General features: G+C 35.3%; 1 protein-coding gene across 1 annotated transcript in view; it reads left to right on the top strand.

Moving 5' to 3' along the window:
- Positions 1 to 19745, top strand: part of MOXD1 (monooxygenase DBH like 1) — an 81580-nt gene that overhangs the window by 27012 nt on the left and 34823 nt on the right. The gene's annotated exons all lie outside the window — the stretch shown is intronic.

Raw genomic sequence — 19745 nt, 5'->3', positions numbered from 1 at the left:
GTAAAGGAGGGTTATTCGTCCCACTTTTCCTACCAACCTCAAACCATTCTGGCAAAGATGGAAACACTGAGCACATTCTATAAAGTGATTTAAATCTGTTAATTTCTAATGTATTTCTCCAGTGGCACAGATCTGCCTTTTGTTTACAGAATGATTCATAACTACTTAGAGAAAGCAAGAGGGGTAGGTTGAGGAAATGTTTATTGAATTAATAAGTAGTCCTAAATATTTGTAGGATATTTTTACAATCAGAAGACTTACCAACAGTGTGACTGTGGATGAGTCAATTCACCTCCATGCAATGTTAGTTTCTATTTCTTGCATGTGAAAGGGGAATGCAAATTCTATTCTTACATACTTAATACAGTGCCTGAGTCCTTCCCTTAAACCAATGAAAAGTCTTTCTCAGAAAAGAGAATGGTATATTTATACATACTGTGTGTCATATATTACTATGTGTCATTTGCAGTAAATTTAACTGGAACCTGGCTTAAGGGTCAAATGTAAAACTATAGGTTAAGCAAATGTTTCACAAACCAGGTCCTTGATTCATTTTTCAGCAAATGTTAATTGATAGGATGTAAAGTCCTTAACCACTTACATGAATGCATTTTTATTCTTGTTTTTATTAATGCTAATAATTAAGTTGAATGAAATAAAAACAGTTGTCTACACTTAAGGGATGGCAGTATATGTTCTGACCCTCTATGTAGGGTATTTGCTTAGTACCTCATCCAAGAAGTCTTAGCTAGCTTTCCCGTCACAAGCATATCATAGTAAAACTCAGATATGTGTGCATCTATTATCTAAGGGTGTGCTTGGAATTAAGTACTTTCGGGTTCACATTGCTGTCTTCATAGGTATCAAGAGGGATCTCAGTGACTGGAAAGGCTTTGGAGCAGTTTTTTTTGTTTTGTTTTGCTTTGGGTTTTTTTGCAGTGGTTGGAGATCTGTAAGATGACAAAAATTCTTTACCCTGAACAAGAGGGGATTTGAGGGAGGGGCGGCAGGTTGGAGAGCAAGGCTTATACAGACTTTCGTTGTTGCAGGGCAGAGGGTTGGTAGCTAAAATTTTAAACTCTTATTACTCATGAATACCACTTATAGACTAGATTCCTGAGCTTGTTGGTAATCCCTAAAATATTTTAAGTCATTAAGTATTATGAAACATTTAAGTCGCAAATGAACTCAAATAGGATAATATACAAAAAACAACAAACACAAAAACAAGAGAGAGCTCTATTGGGAAAATAAATTGAAAATATTTAGGTTGTATAAATTTTGAGATAGTCTTTCAAAAACGGTTTTAATTTGCAGTTTACAATGAAATTTTAATAAATATTTAAAGTAGAATTCATAGATTTCTAATTTACCTTAAGAAGTTATCTAATTTCCATTCTCTTTTCCTTAGCAGAGATGATTTCTAATAATTTAAGAAAAGTGTATCTTCTTTTCATAGAACCAAAGACTCCTATATTTCAAAAATCCATTGGCTAACTGCTTCTCCTTATTCCTTATTTTATATCCCACACATTGGCTGCATGAAAAAGCCTCAGTCCTTCCCTGATACAAACAAAAAGTGCTTTCTCAGAAAAAAGAACATTGCTTTTATATTGTATTATGTTGTGTGTCATTTGCAATGAGTTTTAAGAACATATTGATTACACTAGTATTATGAGAAATCAGTTGTTTTCTCTGGACTCTATTTCAAAGCAAATGTTTATAATTGAAGTTTAAACATTGATAGTATTGCCTAGTATACATTTAGTAGTTGTAATAACTATAAAACTAAGCAGGTAAATAAAATATATCGGTGATTTGATCAATGAATACATTTAATAGAAATGACTAAAATTCAAAATACTAATTACAGCTTAAATTTTAATCATATAATGATAAAAATGATTTACTACTAAAGTAAAAAATAATAAGGTAAATAATTTCTAAAATTATAACAGAGATAAATAATTTTATCCATAGGAAGGGTGGGATTATGATATAAATTATTGGTCGTTCCAATTTACTTGTGACTCCAGTTTATTGATTTGTATTTTGATGCTTGCAAAAAATGTCTAAAATTATGACTTGAAAATGTTGATGTTGTCAGATGACAGATATGGAGATTGTGAAAAAGAAAATTCTTGGTAAATTATATTAAAACCACACTTCTCATATGAGATCATCTCTGTGAGTCCCTCTTGAGACCCACCCTCCAGCCCATCTCCTCATATTTAAGCATGACCCTATTTGAGCTTTGCCAAATATGTGATATTACCCCAAATTTAAAATTTTTAGAGAAAGTGATTCTTTCCACTCTCTTTAGTCAATATAATATCATTATCCCAACTTATAGTAATGCTTGGATATACTCTGCTAGAAGCTGGGGCTGTCAGTTGGTTTAACACACTTTTTATTTTTCTTGAGGAGCTTTTAGTGTCAGGGGATTTTCCCCATAGATGAACTAAACTCCTAATTCATCTGTTTAAATCTGATGTGTCTTAATCAATTTAATCAATAGTTGTTGATGGCTTATTATGTTAAAGAGGAGGAAAAAGAAAAACAGCCAGGTTGAATCACCATCCTTAGTCATCTCCCCTTAAAAGAGATGACTCCCTAATAGGGAGGCAGTAGGCGGGTTCTAGGCTTTGATGGGCCAGGGTTGAACCCCTTCTTTCTATTAGTCACTGAACAGCAGGAAAGTTATTAATCACGTACAACTCAGTTTTACATGGGAATGATACTTTCCTGATGGGATTGTTTAGACTAAAGATTAAATAGCAGGTTTAAAAAAATTTTTATTAGCACTTAGTACAGTATCTAACACAGAAGAGTCTTAATAAATTCACCTACTCTTATCAGTCCATTTATTTTCAGTTTTGCTCTCTGAATGACTTTTCACTGAAAACTACTATTTTGTGTGAAGGCCCAGAAAAGGACAAACATCATGCTAGAAGGTTGACTATTGCTGAGTTTTAAGAGAGGATTACTTTTACTAGTTGTGTGATCATGGGCAAAGAATTTACTGTCCTGTACTTCAGTTTCCTCATCTGGAAAAATGGGTATAATAGTTCTCACCTAATAGGGTTGTTATGACCACTAAATGAATCAAAAGCATTTAATATCTGTAATTTAGAACAGGGCCTGGCACATAGTATTTGTTAAATAAAGTAACTAAATAAAATTATGTTGATCACTAGTGATACACAGTTGCTAATCTGTTAAACATCTTGTTAGGTTTCTGGGTTTCTGAGGGATTCCAAAAACAGCCAACCCTTTCTACACAGTCAGAGTTCCAAATAAAACAGAGATTGTTGCTCATTTCATTTAGGAAGGCCACCTTGAGAACTCTCTGCTCAGGAGAAACGTGAAGTTGCATGAAAAAAACACTCATCGTTCTCCTCTTCAGCAATCTACACAAGAATTGAAATGCTGTGCTTTATACTTGTTACTGGACAGAACATCTTTCTTGCCATGAAATTAGATGCCGCTGTTCTTTTCCATTGCTGGCATTCATAAATCTGAGTGATTTAATTTGGGGAATGTTTCCTAGGATAAGAAAATCTAAGCACAATTGACACTGAATAACCATGAAATGTCCTTGAAGCCAGAGTACTGTATAGCCATGAAATAGTCACTCAAAAATTGATTTTCCTATGCTAGACACACAGCATGAACGTTTGACTTTATATACTAAATTAAATGAACACTGCCGTCCAGTTTCCCCATTATGTTCATTCCTTTTTCTTTTTGAAATAGAAAGACGCCATCAACTGGAGAAATTTAGCATTAACACATTCTGAAACGTCAAGTGTGATAGTGGGTTTCTATTTCTGAAAATGTGTAAGACTTCAGGATTAAATTTAGTAAAACTTGGAAATTCTCAGTGTCAAACTACATGATTTGACAACTATTAGAATGATCTCTTCCCAGTCAGTGTATCTTCCTTTTTCCCCTGAAATGATATTTCAAAATATATTTTCGTTCATGTGATCTTTTGCCACCGGTGGAAATAGCATTTTGGTTTGTCATCACGATGCATTTTCACAGACTCCATGCTTTAGTTCTCATTCTTTCATTGTGTGTTTCACTTTACTCTGTGGCAGACTAGTAGGTGTTTGTTATTGATTGTTGACTGAACAGTTGTTTGTATTTTCACCCATTTTCAGTCCAACTCTATAGTACTTTTTTGGGTTTCCTGATGTTTCCCTTTTACCTTTTCCTAATTCAACCATATTTCCTAAAGGCAAACTTTAGCTCTTCAGATAGATCTATTTAGTATGTTGAAAGAAATTAGCTTTCAAAGTATGCTTCACGTAAAAATACTTTCCATTCCTTTTAAATACTTTGCAACACTATATGTGGTTATTAAATTCTTAATACCAATGCATGACCACTGGCACCTGTGGATTTCATCACTGATTGACAAAACAGATGATTTTTGACCTTCTAGAAAAAAATCATGCTGTAAAAACATAAGAATCTTCTTCTTTGGGAATTTGTCATCCAAAATTTGTAAATACCAAAATACCAAAATAATTTTACCCTTATGTCCAAGTATATCTAAGAATATCTGAAATGTTGTACAGCTTTTATCTACCAGAGAAGAGATGAAATTACTTGGGCATTTACTGTGGCTAAAACTATAACTTTGAACAGAAGAGAAGTTGGTAAGAGCACCGCCCCTAGCAATAATGAGTTGACTCAAATTAGCACATTTAAAAAATTGCTGACTTAGATTGTTCAGTACTGCCAAGTTCTTTCTAGATCCTCGTGGGTTATACTGACTTCACGGAAACATTGGAGATTGTCGAGCTACATGGGTGTTCTTAATAGCCACTTGAAAGTGGAGGTAATTGAATTCACTTTGAAAGCATGTCTTTTCATGGAAGTGATTTATTGCTAACTCTGTCTCTAATTAGCTTTCTGACCCTAGAGAAAGTGCTTAACCTCACCATGATCCTCAAATTCCTTGTCTGTAAGATAAATGGATTGGACCAGATGATTTCAATTGGCTCTTTTTTACTTCTAAATATCTACGACTTGCTGAAAACTACAAGTGAAATCTGTGCTGGGGTTTGGATGCCCTGTGGTGTGACTTCCTGATACACTTCATTCTCACTATCCCTGGGCATGCCAGGGTGACAGTGCTTAGGACCCCACTGCCTCCCTTAAAGTTAAAAGCCCTCCTTCTTGAAGTTAAAAGTCTCCTTTAGTCCCTCGGTCATAGGCTCTCTTAGCATACATTCTGAGGCTTAGGTTTCCGTCTGTAAATGGGGATAACAATAGTACTCGTCTCAAATGGTAACTGTCATTATCAAATGAGATAATATCTGTAGAGTTCTTATATGTTTGGCATATATTAGATAGCTCAATAAGTACTAGCTATATTCCCAATTTACATTGGTTTTCAGGTACCTCTAAATCTTGGATATAATCCAAATAAAATAACTCTAAATAAACAGACAAACAACTAAATAACTCTAAATCTTGGGAATAATGTCCTTTTAAAATAAGGATAGAATCAAGAGTGCCAGGGTGAGGAAGGCTTATAGGTTGGCGCAGCGCACGGGATGGACTCTAGAGACAGGTAGGGGTTGTGCTCTAACTCTGCTTTTCATTAGCTCGATGACCCTGGGCAAACTAAACTCTCAGTGTGCATCTTCCCTTGTGAGGTAGGGAAAACAGTTTCCAGTGAAGATGAAATGGTTACAAGTGAAGACACCTGCTGCATAATCGGCTCATAATTGCTTGTTTTCTTCTCTTGATGGGGATTATAGAGATGGATGACTATAAATTCATCTAGTATTTTCTCATACTTAAAGTCAGGACTGCACTGAAACCACGGTAGGCAGTAAGTCTCTATTTTATTTTGACGAAAAGATTCCCTGGGAATTAGATTTCATAGCTTGTTTCCATTATTCTAAACCGAAGGAAATTTAAGCTAATTTCCTCCTGTTCTGGCTAAGTAAGGATAAAAACCAGCTGGTGACTAACCTCTGGGAAATATTCTTTCACATTCTTAGGTCACCCATTAGCCTTCCACTCTATGGCCTTAAGTAATCTTCAGCCGACATTAAAAGATAGTTATTCTTCTTTGTTGCTCTTCTACCACCCAACTCTGCCCCCAATCTAGTACATCTATTTTTTTTAAGTAGTTCAAAAGGTTGGATGACAAAATTGAAAAGCATTAGCCCATCTGTTGATAATTATTGGCTATAAAAATTGGTAAATAATTCACAGCACTTCTATTGAAAGAGTACTAAGATGTTTAGGTTGGATTCTAGATGTTGATGGCACTATAGGATTAAGAAGTATGGTAATATTAAGATATGAATGACTTTTACTTACATAAAGGTAAGTATGTAAGCAAAATACTTACCTATGTTTTTGCTACTTTAAATACATTGTCTTGTTGAATTTTTCACAGCCTCCCTTGAGGTAAGTTGAATTACCACCACTTTCCAGATGAACGCAGTGAGGCATGGCAGGCATAAGTAACTTGCTTAACATTGCACAAATTCTGTGAGGCAGAGCCAAGATTGAACACAGATCTTCATAGCAAAACTAGTGGATCTTTCTCTCTACAATACTACTAGCCCAGGACTTAGGATTTTTCTAGGTGATATATATCAAGGAAGCATAATGTGAATAAGTTACTCAGTACCCAGGCTACTTTTATGTCCTGTAGCATCAGTGCATAGACAGAGGGCTACGTGAGCAGATCCCACTGGAACCTTCCAGAAATATCAGTATAAAGATCCTGGGAACTGACTTAGACCCGGTTGGATGGCATTTGAGTACACAGAGGCCTACTGTTTTCACCCTTTGGCATTGGAACTGCTCACGGACAAGAGATGACACCTATAAAGTTTCATTTGTGATTTAGGAAGTCATTTAAATACAATTCCATTTAGGCTGATTAGGTGAAGGATTATGCATATGGATACAAAAGGGCACGGAACGTTAGATCTCAGAGATGATGTTAGGGAGACAGGAACTTCAGTGGAAAGAAGGTAGCTTGCTAATCTGATTGGGCATGTCTTGTAGCATAAGGATCATTGGAAACAAGCCCGTAGCCTTCTCTATAAGCTGAGTTACAGCCCTCTTTGGAGTTAAGTGAAAATAATGGCAATGACCTATTTTATTGCCCTTCACTGGCAATGTGAGAAAAAATACTAACATTTCCATTTGGAAGTTAAATGTATGGTAAAGTGCCTAGAGAAAAGTACCCTAAAAATGAGAAGAGCCATGTTGTTGGAGAGAGGTCTTGAAGTGTTGATATCTCCGAGTGGCCTAAGAACCAGACTGAGTGTGGGTTCTAATCCTGCAGTAACCATTGGTCATCTGATCATTCATGCGGCTGCACCACAGTGCTTCTCAAGAGATTGAATTCATGTTAAAAACACAGTTCAAAGACTATAAATCTGTATAACCAAGAGGTTGTTCTAAGTGATCTTTAACCCTTAAAATTCTATGACTTTAGTGAAATATTGAAATTGATAAAACTGGAAATGTATAAAATAAATCGACACATTCATACAATATATAAAATAAACTGTAATAAAAAGTTATACTAAAAATTATAAAAGGAATGAAGATAATTTGTGTGTGTGTGTGTTCTCATGGGATATAACATGCCAATTTTATTTTGATGTCTATTTTCAATGTAAAAAATTCTATACTTTTCAAAACAGGATGACATCCATTATTTCCTTTTTAATGCGACACTGAAATTTCTTATAGTTTTTATGAATGGAGCTTTTAGTAATTAGTAGAGAAAAGTATATATGTGGTAGAAACTTAGTTTAAATAAATCAGTTATTTATTTACTATTCAAGTTTATAAGGCTGCACAGTTGTGTTCTTTAAAATATCAAGCCTCTCAGTGCATTTAAAATGAATGTATTTCTACATCAAAAATTCAGATTATACCTAAGAGTTTAAAAATATATCTATTTTATGAAGAAGAATATTACATTCACATATCGAAAAAGTTATGGCTGAGTCTTGCTTCATTGAATAATTATATCTTTCTTGACTCCTAACCTAGGGTACACATTAGAACCATGTGGATAGAATCTTTAGGATGAAGTCCAGGCCCTTACGTTAGTGGTAGTTGTTGCTGTCATTTGGAAAAGTTCCTTAAGTGATCTTGATATGAACTCTGTGGTTGAGAATCACTGTTTTATATATATTAAAATTTCCCAGGAGACCATACTTAAATTATATTTTATAGCCCCTAGTAAAATGCTCTTCATATTGCATAGCATCGGTGCATATTTTCATAGTAATACACTGTCTTATTCAACAAATGTTGTAAAAATTGAACATGCGTCAAACATCTACTATTGAAACGCACTGTTAGTTGTCTGCACATGAAGATTTGAGCAATTTATGGTTTTGAGATAGTTTATTCCTGATGCATTGCACATTTTTTGTGGAAGTGGAGAGGCGAAAACACCAGCTGTTTCCTGGAGCCACAGCTGACATTCATTATAAAATTTCAACATGAACTAATTCAGATATATGGGATACTTTCTTCTACGAAGGAAAAAAGACTTATGTTCTAGGGAAATGTACACCTTGAAGTTAACTCTATACATTAATGCTTATAATGTAACGGATCCATTTTAGAAGCTGTATACGGAAGACCACCTTCCTGACTTTTGAATGCATTCCATTACCAACAAAGAGACATCTTTTCATCACTGAAATCCCACTGAATTGCTCTGTGTGGAATCTTAAATATTGACTAATGGTCAGACCATGTAAATAACTGTTATTGAGTACATAAGAGCTAGAGCCTTTCAGCCTTTTAGCTTGGCGTGAGAAGTCCTGAGGATATAGGAGAGCCACTTTGTGATATGTTTCAGAAATCAGACGTGTACTTAATACACAATATGCTTAGTCAGCTAGAAATATACCTTCATACTATCCCCTAAATCGCAAAGAAGAATCAATGAGTGTCTAATGAGTGTCCACTTCAGAAAATTCTATGTCTTTTGTCAGATACAAGGCAATATAAGACATAACCTGTCACCCCAATGACCTTCCAATCTAGATGGGGAGGAGAGATGCACACATGCATAACAGAGAAGCCGCAGAGCCGGCAAGCGAACATCGTGTCAAACTACAAAGTACAGGCAGCTGAGGCAAAAAGAAGGGAGAGAGCAGTAAAGTTTTGGGCACAGTCCCATGCTGTATGGAAAGAATCATTTGGGGGAAAGTACAACCAGATGGATCTTAGGTAAGGATCCAGGCGTGGCGAGGATGACCAGGAGGCAACCTCCCTGTTTATGTGCTTCAGCGCCAACATAAAACGAGATGAAAGACAACATTTACTGAGAACACTGTACATTCTGTGAGTCATCAATCCTCATAAAAAATATCTAGGAAAGTAGGTAGTAGTATTATCCTCATTTTAGGAAACTGAAGCCTAGAGAAGTTACATAACTTACTCATGGCTGATAATTCACCTGTTCATATACTTTTCCCTGAGGAAGAAATGTCTCAAAGAATCCTTGATGCTCCAGCCAACATCTGCCTGTGCTAGAGCTAACCAGCAGCGGCTGGCTGAACTTTAAATTCATAGTCATGTCAGATTAGAATGCAGAATCCCTGCAGTTACTTGTTGTCAGGGTAACTGCATTTTTTGATCAGAGAATGCCTTGGGCATACTACACCAAAGCCCCTAGTGTCAAATATTGAAAGGGACTGTAGACTGTGGCCTTCACTACCTAAATGGGGTCACTGATTTTATCTTGAATGATACCGTTGTGTAGCTTTTCCCCAGTCATGAACTTATAGTTTTACTTAATGTTAGAACTCTGGCAAGTTGCATCATACACTCTAAGATAGAAACCAAGGCTACCTCTTAATTGCACACATATGCATATAACCATTTAGTTCTTTAAAGAAAAGCTGCAGACAGTTCCTCAGAAGAGAGTGATGGCCTTTCAGTTCTTATGGAAGTGAGAGGTCTTCCCTAGAGCTCCAGTCACTGTAGGGTGACTTGACTATTGAGTTTGTTGGACATCCATTCGCATTGTCAACATCAGTCGAATTTTCTCAGTAGTTTACAGGTATGTAATGTGTGTGGGCTTCTTTATACAAGAGGTTTGTATCACTTAGCTGTTCATTTTGTTGAATCATGGACCTAGAAGATCTCAAGAGATAGTTTATTTATTTATTGCCTGAGCTTTGAAAAAATATTTCTTTAAAACCACCCTCCAAAGATGAATGTTTCTCATAGTTATTAAAATATTCCATAGACTTTCCAAATTTATCTTTATTAATGAAATTGGATATTTTCTCCGTAATAGCCGATTTTAACTTCATGACTTCAAGGCAAATTAGTCCTTTTGAATGGAAACTGAACACAGTTTCGTCACAGCGGTAAATACCATGGTCTGTTATTGAATATGCCCCTCTTACCTTTTATGATCTTGGTATCAGTATATACCCATCTGCAAAATGGAAGTAATAATTCCTGTCTTCTCAAGATTACTCTGAAAGTGCTTTAAGAATATTGAGTTTTCAAAAACAAATGTTTGTTGATTGTTCTTTAGGTACCAGGCCCTGTGCTTTACTTACTACTTATGTCATTTTGCAGATGAGGAAACTGAGGCTCAGAAGAATTAGATGACTTTCCGAATGTCACAGAGGATTTAATATTATAAAACATATTCCTGTAGTCTAGCAGTGGGAGCTTACCCAAGTTATTGAACTTACATGAACCTAAGTATCGAGGACCTTGTTTTCATGGTCCCTTAGAGCTGGTTTCAAATCCTGGCTCTCCCATTTGCCACTTGTGTGACCTTGGGTAACTTAAACATCTCTGGATGTCACTTTCCTCATTGGCAAAATGGAGACACTACCTATTCACAGATTAATTGTTTGAAAATGCTTGTAGAGCATCTGCTCTAAAGGCATATGATATACTTATATTTTACTCTGACACTCTAAACCTTCTGTTTGCTTTTGTCATCATTTATTTCCTGGTTGCAGAAAATGAAGTCTCATGAAAAACAAAACTGCCTTCCTCATCCAATTAATTAATTGAAACTGTGATTCAAATTTAGGTCATAAATCCCAAATTGCTGTTATTTATCTGTGTCTTCAGTATATGAAATACAAAACAATTTTAAGGTAAAAAATATACCCAAGAGTTATATCCCTTTCTACTCGGTCATCTTTTAATAATCTCTAATGAAAGAATTTTTAGAGCTTTTGGAAAAGCTCTAAATTACTTAAATGTAACTATCCAGTAATTTAGAGCAGTTGTGAAACTCACTTTGATTTCATTGACTTTTCTGAGACATTAAAAAGAGGGAAACATGGAAATATATTTACATCCAACTGGATTTCATATGGTATATTAGCTCTTTATAATTTGCCGTTCACTCTTTCTACTATCTTTGCTTTTTGTTTCTATATTCACTTTTTAGATAAAGCTTGGTTCCTCTAAGAACTAGCCTGCCAAACGTATCTTATTTGTTATGTAAGGCAAGCTCTCATTGCAAGAAGTTGTAGGATTCACAACTGAATTAGATTTACAAGGTTAGAGAACTAAGTTCTTTTTTTAAATGATAAACAGGAAATGTCAGTACTCTGAGTAATATTTTCCACTCATATAGCAAATAATTCCAATGGAGTTTTGGGTTGGTCACTTTATTTCAAAGTGTATTTGTTCCAAGTGCTAAAAGATATTTTAAAGACTACTTTATTTCTTCTTCAGCTTGAATTAATAATCATATGAAATTTGTATATGATATGATGTCCTCCTGGACTGACCTTTAACAATCTTGAAAAGAGATCACAACTGTTGAAATTTTATCCCTCATTAGTTGAAAGATTAAGGAGTTTGTTCTGTGCACTGTTTCTCAAGAGAATGCTTTAGTTTTCTCTTCTTTTTTGGGGTCTATTTTGTATAATGTTTGTGTCTACCTGTGCTGATTGGATATAAAATTTGAAAACTGCATTTAATGAAGTGACTAGATGTTCTTATTTTTAATTTAAATGCTGGGAGTTTTTAAAAAAAGTATTTTCTAACGTGTGTACATATTTCATTTGCAATGTAATGAAAACTTGTTACAACAAGAAAAAAGTGAACTGTATAAAAGAAACAATAGCGGTGTCCCCCTTCTTGCAAATTCCACTTCTCTGGGGTAACCAATGTTAACAGACTTATTTGTTAATTTCTGTAACTTTATGCTCAAGGAAAAAATGACAGAATTATATAGGGTTTTATTGAGTTAATATCCCTTCTTTTTTGAAACGTAAGTAGGATCACTATACATATATATATATATAACTTTGAAATTTTCTTTTTCAAATTACCACCCTTAATCACTGCAGGTCAAACTATAATAATACATACACTTTAATATTTATATAATTAAGTTCCCTATTACGTATAAACCACAATTCTTGCAGCGATCCACAATTGATGTGCATTCAAGGTGATTAAAATTTTTTTTGCTGCTATGAACAGTGCTTCAATAAATATTCTTGTAAGTATATGCTTAGGTATTAGTGATTTCATTTCTATAGGATAGATTCATAAATGAATGAGTTTGTATATTAGTTTATAGATTAAATAGTTATAGATTTTAACTACTTTATAGATTAGTTTGTAGATTAAATAAATGAATTTATAGATTCATAAACTTTAACCTTGAATAAAGGTTATCTGCATTACAAATTTTAATTTATTCATTAGATTACTTTCTAAAGTTTACACACTAGCAATGTGCCGATATTTCCTCATTCCCTCTCAAGTACTGAATATATTTCAGTCTTTTAAGTTCATTGCCTACTAATGGATGAAAACTAGTATTTATGAGTGCTTTAACTTGCTTTTTTCAGTGAGAGACTGATGCTCTTTTTATTTATATTACCTCTTTGGTGAATTTGCTGTTCAATTCCTTACCGATTCCTTTTTAAAAACTCCTTTTACTGAATTAGATATATAAAAGTGTACAAACACTAGTATATGACTCACTGGATTTTCAGAAGGTGAACTGACTCATGGAATCAGAGTCAAGATCCAGAAATCAGAACATGACCACTCCCCTGGAAGTGGCCCTTGAGATCCCTTCCAGGTACTGTTTCTCTCCAGACATAACCACTATTCCGACTTCAGTCATTGTTTATTAACTTTGCCTGTTTTGAACTTCATGCAGAGAGAATCAGATATTCAGACTCTTTTGTGTCTGCCTTCTTTTCCTCAACATGCTGTGTGAGTAGCCATGCTTTTGCATGTAGAAAATCATGTGTTCATTTTCATCTTTGTGTGATATAGCGTTTGTCTGTACATTCCAGATTTTTTATTTGTTTGTCTCAGTAAGCTATTGCTGTGTCCCAAACCACCCCGAAATTCAAAGGCTTTAAATAAATACACATTTATTATAGTTTACAGATCAGCTGGCAAGTGTTCTTCTGTTTATTGCTTTGCTTACTCATAGGTCTGTAACCAGCTTGGGTTGTGTAGGCGGTTCTTTAATGGTGGCTGGGCTGTCGCATGTGGTTGGGAGTCAGCTCTTTGTAGGCTGGTCTAGGCGTCCTCAGCTGGGAAGTGGGCTCTCCTTTATAGTAGCATGTTCTCCAGACGTCTAGATTGAGCTTGTTCAAAGATGGTGGCAATGTTCCAAACAAGAAGGTAGAAACTATAAGGCCATTTGATGCCTGCCCTTGGGATTGGCATACCATTACTCTTGCCCCAAGAATACAGTTTCAACCTAGATACAGGACAGTTTTTCAAAGTGTGCAATGGTTCTAGTTGCTCTGTATCCTTGTAAATACTTGATATTACCAGTGCTTTCCATTTTTAGCCATTCTAGAGGGAGTATAGCGGTGTTGAATGGTGTGATTTTTAACAGGTTTGCTGAGGTATAATTGATGTCCAGTGTCTTGAGACACTGCTCAACATCGTTACTCATTAAGGAAGTGCAAATTAAAACCACACTGGTATTAGCTATCACATATAAAGCTACTACGAACACTCTTTTACAAGTCTTCGTATGGACATATGTTTTTATTACTCTTGGATACATATCTGGTAGTGGAATAGCTGGACTACATGGTGTGTATGTTTAATTATTTAGGAAGTAGCCAAATAGCTTTTCAAGGTAGTGGTACCATTTTATATTCCCATCAGCAGTCTATTAGAATTCCAGTTACTTCACATCTTGCCAGCCCTTTAATTTTAAGCTATTCATATAGATGTGTGATAGAAAACTGATAAACAACAGAAATTTATTTCTCATAGCTCTGGAGGCTAGGAAGTCCAAGATCAAGGTGCCAGTAATGTGGATTTCATTCCCAGACTTCTTCTTTTCGCTTGTAGGCAGCTGCCATCTCACTGTGTGCCCATATACCTCTTCTTTGTGCAAGCACAGGAAGAAAGAAAGAGAGAAAGCAAACTCTCTGGTGTTTCTTCTTATAAGCCTTTAATTCCAATATGAGGGTCCTACTTTGATTTCAAACATATATACATATAAATTTACCTTTGAGAAATTTCCTTTAATTTCTTTAATTTCTTACCGAGCTTATCAGTACATTTGAAGGTATGTTTAAGTTTTGAGAATCCAGATGTTTTCCAACTGAGGGGTGTTTAAAACAGCTAGCTATCCTACTGAAAGCTCAAGCTTTCAGATACATTTCAGTTTTGCCAGATTCAGGATTGAGGAGGCTGGAATGCCATGACCACAGGCGCAGAGAACAGATCTTCCTAGTAATGTTTGAGGGTCTTGTGACGTGATCCTATGGAGCATGGGTAGGAGGTTGAAAAGTGAGTTTCTCTTGAGGCAAAGCGGAACTATTGCATTCTGACTAGAGGAATGGCATGATTTGTTGTTGAGATTTTAGAATACAGAAGATTAGAGGTAGGAGTTTAGCCTCTAATCTAGGACAAGTATACGTGAGAGGAAAAGACAGCCTCCACTGGGAGTGGCTTGGGAAATAAGGAGAGAATACACACAAGTGTTGTTGTAGGGGTGGAAGTTGAAACACTTGGCAGCTCACTTGATATTAGGGGTTAAGACTTTAATAAAAATCCAAAGGAAGAGATGGTTCATGGGGAAGAGAAGATGACGAGTTCTTTCTTAGAACCATTATCATAACTCGATTTATCAGATCATTTTTAGGTTTCGTCTTTCAACTGCCAAGAAAGGAGATTGGCCACATTTCTGAAACTGCACATTTCTCTCATAATATGAATACCTATGAAGGTTGTGAATAATGAAGTTTAGACTGAGTGTGGCTTTTATCTGATTGAGAAGAATATGGAATAAATCACCCATGCTTTTTATGTTTCTCTGATAAATAGAACCATTTTTTGTGTAATTACTATAACAGCAGACCTAAGGATATTTAAGCTCTGATAAAAAGTATTGATTGCAAAAGTTATTTGAGATTTAATTTAAAGAAGATGGAGACCATGTTTAGGAAAAAGAAGATCAGACCTGTTAAGACTAATGACCCGTGAGTTATTCCTTGAGACTCTGAATGCCTGAGTTTGCCATTCAGGTCACCATTGAGTGCCTGGTGAGAAGAGAGGAATGTGCTGGATTTAGTGGGGGCAAAGAGGAACAACAAAGTAAAAATGACAATATGCTAATTAATTCTGGGTGGTTGCTATTATAAACGATGTTATTTTCTATAGGTATAAACTTTTTAAAATCAGAAACAAGCAAATAACTTAAAAGATTAATGAGATACTTGCTTTGCTTTCCAGAATCCTACATCTAGAGGAGAAGACTTATTTATTCAAATAGCTAGAAGGCAGCAGGAGACTGAAGGGCTTTGAAAAGGTGAATTCAGTGTGATCCTGTTTACTAAGCTAAGCAAAGGCTTCGTGGAGGAGGGGTTATCCATCTAGAGTGGAGGTTCACCCACAGAAGAGCAGTGTTAACTCAGCCGTAGCCTGAGTGAGACACTCTTCGTTTTGTTGTTTTCCCCTTTTCATGGAATTGCCCTATAAATGAGGACTTCTTTTTATGGAGGCCTCATGTTTAAACATGTAGAGAATAAGAAAGAAACAAAGAGGGGAGCCAGAATTATAAAAGCCATTCGCTGGTATTTGTTTAATTTTCCTGAAATGTAAAGACTATACGTACGTATTTCTTTTAATCTTTAAAAAAATTTTTTTATTTAAAAATTAAAAAAAAATATTTTGCCCTCATGGCATGCAGGATCTTAGTTCCCCGACCAGGGATGGAACCCGTGCACCCTGCAGTGGAAGCACAGAGTCTCAACCACTGGACCGCCAGGGAAGTCCCCATATGTATTTCTTAATTGTAGTAATGGCTAATCACAAATTCTGTGAGATCACCTTCTTTTTTATTATTTTTATCATCCTTTTTCCAACCAGAGGGCAAAGTTCCATAAATAAAATCAAATGACTCTTTGAAACAGTACTGTAGTGTTAAAGTACAAAATTATTTTTAAGCCTTATTCCAATTCTTTTTCTAACCATAGCTCCCCCTTCAGATCCCCACTGCAGTCTGTGTGGATAAGAAAGGGAGACAAGAACTGTCCCCCAGATAATGGGACTTAAGCTAGTCAGCCCTGGGTGCAAATTCAAGCCTGCTACTCAGCAGCTCTGTGAGTTTGTTCCATTGACTTAACTGTGCCTCAATTTCCTTGTCTATAAAATAAGGCAATAATACCTGTCTCTGGATGGTATGAAGATGAAATGAAATTAAATGTGATAGTATGTGTAATGTGCTTGGTACACATAAATACAATTGATAGCTATTATTGATGCTATAGCACCTATATATTTCCTATGGGATGCATCTTTTTACCTAACCTTAGAAGTTAAGCCCCAGGACGGTTGTGCCATGCTCATCCTTAGACCTTCAGTTCTGGGTACAGCTCCTGACAATGGTGCTTAATGAATGCTTGTTGGATGAATGACTCAAATCTAAATTCAAGTCAGTGATGGTGAATTATAAACAATGTTCAGTAAAGTATCTCTTATCCCTGAAACAAATGAACTTTGAATGTGTGGCACTGTGGATTACGTATCTAATTTCTGGGCTGAACTGAACAGTTCTGCTCTGTTACTTGTAGACACTTCATAGACAGGGCCAAAATTCAATGAAGTGAATTATGATTTGGAAACCTGCATTTACTACCAGCTCTAAAGCGACATTATTTCATATCTTAGAGAAAAATACTTAACATCAGTTTCTCCTACTTTCATTACAGGATAAAAACATAGACTATGCCTTAAACTTAAATTTAATTTAAATTTAAAGAGCAGTGAATTCTACACCACTGGATAAAAGCCAACATAGAATTCTGCATGAGGCAGTGTTATTCATTTGTATTGCTTACAATTACATCTAATCTTTAAACTATGCGTGAAGGAATAAAAAATGCCATGTAATGATTATTTCCGTACTCCTAGAGGAAAAAAAAAAGTTAGCCCATCTATTAAATTTCTCCAGGAAAAACAATCCTTAAATTATGATGAATCAATGCTAAAATAATACACTTTACTTAAATGTGCCAAAATTATTATGATAAATTATATATAAACACAGGTACTAGAAGTTTCAGGATGTGGAAACAAGTCTTGAAGAGTTAGTTTTAAAATATGCAGAATTAAATCAGTTATTTTTACATGTAAGTTGTATTGGGCTAAATGAAAAACTAAATTTTTTCTTTCCCCTAATTTGGGGCTATGGCATTTTATCATGTGGATCATCTGTTAGTAATTGAGTTCTGTCCTTTCATGGATGGAATTATTAGGCCTTTAAACCATTAAAAAAAAAAACAAAACACACACACAACAACAACAAAAACAAAAAGCAGACCAGCAACTGTAGCTTCAAAGGAGATCAAGAAGCAAAAACAATCCAGGGAGACAGAAAATGTTTGATGCAGAACCAAGGAAAGGTCTCGGTGTCTTTGCCGGGACCCTCCCAGCAGGAGCTGTGTCTGTTCAGAGGTGAAGCCAACTTAGTGACATCTGCCAGTGGGCTGGAAAGTCTTGACAACAGGTTTGGGGAAGAAAACTCTTTTATTCTAAGGGCTTAAAAATTTGGATGCTATAATTGGGTTTTCAGAGGAACAGAATGTTGTTCCATCCTGGTCAATTATTACTGTAAATAACTAATTTTAAATTAAAAAATCATGAGAGGAAACAGACTATTGTTGCATTGACTCAAGATTAGGGAAATAAACATTTTTTACATTTTGGGGGACTGTATTGTATATTCAAGTGTAATAGCATAACACAAATGTGATGTATATGTAACATTCAAGGAAGTATCCTAGATAGATTATGGATAGGAAACATGAGAACTAATATTTGATGATGTTTGTATATACCATGCACTGTTGTAGGAGTTTCCAATACCTCATGTGATTCTCACAATCACCTTATGAGGTAGGAAAAAAAGACTCAATTAATTACCTTGTCAGGGGCCATTCAGCTAATAAGTGATGAACCCAGAATTCTTAAAATATATTATAAAATTAATATTTCTTCAGTGTAAACAACTCAGATACAGAAGGCCATACAATGAAAAGCAAAAAGTTCTAATTTCTACCATTCAAGTTCTGCTTCTCCTAAGCCATCATTAATGTTTTCTTGTATTTTTCTGAAATTTCCTATACATATGCAATCATACACCTTTATGTCTATTTCTGTTTACATTTTAAGTCCTCTCTCTTTACATATATATTTTTTCTTGTTTTTATATTTAGACTTCAAAGGAATTAAACTATATATTTTGACACTTGCTTTTTACATTTAACTATCTCTTGGAAAATGTTTCACTCCAGTATGTACAGATCTATTTAATTCTTTTATGACTGTGTAGTAGTCCATTGTCTGAATTTAATATAATTTAATTGATAACATTAAATCGTTTCAGTTTTCTGCTATTACATACTTCCTGTCTGTATTAGTTTGCTCAGGCTGCCATAACAAAAAATCAGACTAGTGTGGCTTAAACAGCAGATATTTATTTCCCACAGTTCTAGAGGCTACGAGGTCCAAGATCAAGATGCTAGCAAGGTAAGTTTCACTCTGAGGCCTCTTCTCTTGAGTTGTAGATGGCTCTTTTCTCATTGTGTCCTCCCATGGCAGAGAGAGAAAGAAAGAGAAAGAGAAAGAGAGCACTCTCCTGTCTCTTCTTATAAAGACACTAATCCTATTGGATTAGGGCCCCACACTTATGAGCTCATTTAACCTTAATTACCTCCATAAAGGCTCTCTCTCCAAATATAGTCACCTTGGGGATGGGGACTTCAATGGATGAATTTTTGGGGGATATAGCATTCAGTCCACTCTCCGACATTGCCTTTTAACAAACTTCTAACGTGTTGCCAATCTGATAGGTGAAAGAGTACGTTGTTTTCATTTCCATTTATGTAGTTATGAATGACTTTTAACAACTTTTTCTCTATTTGTAACCACTTGTATCTCTTTGCTATATACTTTTCACTCATGTAACTTTGCCTGTTTCTACTATTGTCTTTTTGTTTGTTTATCAGAGCTTTTTTATATCAAGGGAATTGGTGCTTTGCTTGACATAAATGTGAATATTTTCCTCATTATTTTGGTAATTTAATGTTTACTTATCTTTGCTCAGCTGAGTGTTGCTTCCAGTTCTTTCCTCTATTAGCCTATAGTCCACTTCTCCACAGTAGGAGGATGGGTCACTTTAGATAAAGTTGGAGTGTCCATGCATTTTTATTGCACTGTTCTGTCTCCCCTGTCATTCTGTG

The sequence above is a fragment of the Delphinapterus leucas genome, chromosome 12 (assembly GCF_059928025.1).
Source record: "Delphinapterus leucas isolate spDelLeu-1000000601 "Yukka" chromosome 12, BTC_Dleu_Yukka2, whole genome shotgun sequence".
NCBI classification, from domain to species: Eukaryota; Metazoa; Chordata; class Mammalia; order Artiodactyla; family Monodontidae; genus Delphinapterus; species Delphinapterus leucas.
This window is presented reverse-complemented; position numbering and strand designations above follow the sequence as displayed.